This window comes from Charadrius vociferus, unplaced genomic scaffold (assembly GCF_000708025.1).
Source record: "Charadrius vociferus isolate BGI_N301 unplaced genomic scaffold, ASM70802v2 scaffold616, whole genome shotgun sequence".
NCBI classification, from domain to species: Eukaryota; Metazoa; Chordata; class Aves; order Charadriiformes; family Charadriidae; genus Charadrius; species Charadrius vociferus.
In genome coordinates this window covers 230678-235402 of record NW_009648690.1, presented here as the reverse complement: position 1 = coordinate 235402, position 4725 = coordinate 230678, and positions in this window count along the sequence as shown.

The window sequence follows — 4725 nt, the reverse complement described above, 5'->3', positions numbered from 1 at the left end:
TGGTGGGGTTGGGGACAGCTGGTGAGCCGGTGGGGTTGGCCGTGGGGACACCGCTGACACGGCAGCCCTGCACGCTGCCGCGGTCTGGGGGTGGCTGGCAGGGATGTCCCCGCTCGGGGACGCGTGGGCAGCCCTGGGCAATGGGGACAGTTGTGATGGCAGTGAGGCTCCGTGCAGAAGCATCAGCAAAATCATTTCATCCCTCCTCCCTGCTTCCTCGGCGTCACTTCTGCGTGCAGGGACATCTCCGTGTCACTTTTCCCAGGATAGCAGGGCTGCCCCACCAGTGGGGACAGCGTCCCATGCCGGGCAGATGGCAGTTATCCCCCCGGCAAGGCAGTGCCAGGGGGGACGGCAGCTCCTGTGAGGCATTTCCCCGCAGCAGCACCGGGAAGGATGAGTCCAGCCATTGCATCCATGCATTCCCTAGAGTCCCTAAAACGCATTTTAAACAACAAAAGGAGCACAAGTTCTTGTGCAATCTCTGCCATGAAGGTGCGTGAGATGCTGCAAGGGGCGGCACCGCAGTCCCGGCTCCTGGGAGCCCTGGGGCTGGTGGGCAGCCAGCACCCAAATCCCATCGTTTTCTTGCAATAAAACTCCATCGGGATGCCCCGGGGTAGCTGAGGCAGGCAGAGGGTGCAGGAGACACAGCCTGGGGGCACCGCAGGCTGAGGCGGGTTTGGAGATGCCCCAGACGTGCCTGTCGCCGGGCACGGCGAGCGGGGTCCCTCTGCTCCCGTCCTGTGTCCCCTTTGCGCAGGCTGGGCTCACCGCCGGGCTCTTTCCCAACGTAAATTCACCCACGTCAAGCTGGGACAGAGGACGGAGCCAGCCTGGACCTGCACCAAGGCGGCTGCCAAGGGGACAAAGACATCCAGAGATGTCCCGGGGATGGGGCACGGGAGCGGCACAGCACCACAGACAGGACCAGGCAGGGACACGCCATCCCCATCCCACGAGCTCGTGGCACCTACTAGTCACAGGGCACAAAGTCACCGCTTTATGCTTCTCCGCTGGCTTTAGGCTCGCCGTGGGAGACACGCTGGACGCGGTGCGAGGCTGGGGCAGCGCAGAGTCCCACCGGCGCTGAGCTACGACCCGCGGCCGCTTTGAAGGAGGGGATGGGAGTACCAGCGGATGGACACGTTCTGTAACCAACCCGGACGTTCCTGGCAACCAAACGCGGAGCACTAAGGCCCCATTTAACGCGCCCGACCCTCCAACCAGCCAGGCACAGCGGGGAGAGACACGGGCACGAGCAGAGATTTCGGGCCGCCGTTGCCAAAGGCTCATTAGCGTCAGGGCTTTCGCCGTATGATTCACGGGGAATGTGTGCAGCAGCTTTCACTGCAGCCCAGCCCCGGCACCCTCAGCGGAGATCGATAAACTAATTAGGGAGGCAAATAACAGCAGGGTGAGAAGGGGAGAGGTGGGAGCTGCAGGGAGGTCTGATGGGGGGGGAGGCAGCCCCGGGGAAGGAGCCGGGTGCGGGGGTCCCCTGGCAGAGCCTGGGAAACCTGCATCCCGCGGGGTCTGGATGCTGCGGGGCGTGCAGGGATGCTCCCGCCTGCCTTGGCCGCAGGTGAAGGGCGCCAGCGCCTCTCCCTCCCCATCAATCACCGCTGCAGACGCTGCCCGATTAGATCACGTTGTCCGGCAGCAACCAGGCTGGTTCTGCCCTGCCTCGGGGGTCTGGGGAGACGGTCCAGGCCTGTTTGTCTGGCTAATTAGCAGAAAGCAAAGCCTCCCCCCATCCCAGGCATCCCTGTAAGTGAGCCAGGCAGCCTCCAGCCAGGCGTCAGCAGAGCCACCAAAACCGCCCGTGGCTGTTGGGCTGGAGATGGGAAGGGATAAGGGCACCGCAGTCATCTCTGTCCCTACGGCCATGGGGACAGCGGGGTCCCTCCGATTGCAGCGGGCTTGGGCATGGCTGCCCCGTGCACGGAGGCTGAGCTGCTCGGGACCGGCTTGTCACCGGGCAAAGGTGATGACGAGTCCCAGAGCTCCCTGCGCTCCCTGCAAAGGTCCTTCCCATCCCGTCGTGGGACACTGCAGCCGGGCACCCAGAGGAAAGGAGGTGAGAGAGAACGTTAACCCCCCTGGGACCTGTGCCCCAGCACAAACAGGGTGCAGAGCGATGGCCCGGCATTTCTGCCATCGGTCACTAACAGAGGTAACGGGGGGGACCAGCAGAAGGGCTGCGGGCAGGACCACTCCTGGGGACAGCAATGCACAGGGCTGAGACAGGGACCCCGTGGCACCCACTTGGGACCCAAAAGTGGGTGACCAACCCCATGTACCCCCATCTCTCCCCCAGCAGTGCGGGGTGGCTGCAGGCGAGCAGGAGGAGCAAGCTGCGGGGCAAATCCCTCCCCTCCTGACTGCTGGGGAACATCAGCTGCCTCCCAGTTCCCCCCAGTTCCCCTCCGCCATCAGAGAGCCCCACCGGTCCAACACAGCCTCCTTCATTCCTGCAAAATGCCGGAGATCGCGCTGCCTCCCCTCCGCTTTTCGGGGAGAAAGGCCGGCTCACCCTACCCCTCCGTTGGCAACCAAACCCCCAGCGCCTTACAACACTCATTTCCAGGACAGGGGTCGAAAGCGCTGTTTTCCACGGGGAGTCTTGCAGAACAGCTGGGGATGGATGGCAGGAAACTTGGAAGGACTTTAAAAACCGCTTTGCGGTCACGTAATCCCCGTGCCCCTCTCCCATGGGTTATATCGGCCGCCGAAGCCGTGTGGGAAGAGGCCGCGCGTCCCCCCCCCCCCAGTAAATTGCTTTTCAGCAGAATGGATGCTTCCCAGGCTAAAGGACAAAGAGGAGTTTATCTGCCAGCACCAAACCAGCTGCTGGGGTACAGCGTCTCTCCGAACCAGGGACCACCCAGAGATACAGATCACGCTCGACATTAGGCTTTAATTCAACCCGAAACCGCAGCAGAAACGGAAAAAAAAAAAAAAAAAAAAAAAAAAAAAGCATCTTCAAAAGGCTCAAGCACAGCTTTCTGATTCAGCTTGCTGCCGCTGCGCTCCTCGCTGGGTGGATATCAGCTCAGATCAGCCCTTTAATACGCACTGGCCCATCGTTTCATTAGTTTTGGGGTTTTTTTTTAATGAAGATCAGATCTGGTTGTAGCCAAGCAGGCTTGCTGGCTGAATTCCCGCAGCTCCCTGGCCCCTGTAGCCACGGCCAGCCGCCCACGGAGGTGAAAGCCCAGGGCAGGGGGCGGCCGAAGCCCTGACGCTCCATGGGCAGCCGCGCAGCCGGCGAGAGGCACGCCGAGATCCCTGCGCTTCCCTCGCTCCAGCTGCCCGCCGCTCCGGCCCCCGGCACAGCGGGAAGACGATGCTCAGCACCACGCTGGGAGAAACTGCTCAGCGATGCGGCTTTGAGGGAAGGGCACGGGCAGGACATCTCTCCCCGGCACAGGAACCAGCCGAGAGAGAGGATAAAACAACTGTGAAAAGGTCACGAGGCATCAAAACCCTCTCCCGTGCCACACGGGTGTGCCGCACTCCCTCCTCCCCCGTGTCGGGGAACATCCCTGCTCTGCCTGCACCGCTGCCTGCGTTTCCAGCAGGCAGAGCGCGGCGGTGGTCCCCCTGCCTGGAGCAGCATCCCGGGTGACACACACAGGTGACACGCAATGGGGTACCCCATCCCCAGGGGGCAGCACCCCGCAGAGACCCCATCCCCCACCCGCATCAGCCAAACCATCTTCTTCCCTGTCCTGCCTCCTCACGCGCTTCTACTGGGATATTGATTTCCACACCATTTGTTTCGGAAGAAGCTTTTTCCAGCCTCCTGAAGATTTATGAGGCTGATGATGACTCTCCCTGGTGCTCCAGGACCTGGGGTCTTCAGATCCACCTTGGGAAGTGGATGGCTAAGTGCAAACGAGAACCTCTTGCCGCAATCAGCAGCCGGGCTCCGGGCTCTTTGTTCCAAGTCACTCTTAATTTCCTGCTTTCTATTGTCTCTTTGATAAGTGATGAAAACGGTGTGTGGGGGGGAAGGAATAGCTATTATTTAATTGCTTTCAAGATCTCAAACAAACCAGAGCAGAGGTTATCTCTCCCAAACCTCTCTTTTTTTGGTTGTCCTGACCCATTGTTACTGGGTGGGCGCAGAGGCTGTGGCAGTAGCCACCCGTATTGCACAAGTCCCCAGAGACCCCAAAGCTGTGGGCAATCACCGCATCACCTTCGTGCCCCCCCCCGGCCGTGCCAGGCCAGCGAGGACCTGCCTTTGGTGGCAAGGTGCTAAATTCTTGGGCCAAGGTACTGCCAACTTCCCCGGAGATTTTGGGACTCTCAGACACCTCTTGGGATTCTCCAGTGGGGGCCACAACGTGGCCATCACGCTGCCATCGCCCTGCTCCATCCCTTCCCCCACGGTGGTCCTGGAGACACCGGGAGAAGCTGAACCCTTTGCACCGTCGCTGGGGTCAAAATGCGGAGAATCAGCTTCTGCCGCCGGAGCCGGGCAGCGAGGCCAAGGTCGCGCGAGGAAGGCGAAGGAGCCGAAGGGCACGGGGTCCTGCGGGGTCTCTTCTGCTGGAAGCCCCCCGGAGCCGGGCAGGACCCGCCACGCTCTGGGTGGAACCGGGGTCCCTGCGCCCGTGCTGCCCGCTGCACAGCACCTCCCGCGCGTGCCCCCGCGACCCCCTCCGAGCCCCGGGGTTTGGGCACCCCTCGCCATACACCCGCACCCCCTGCGCC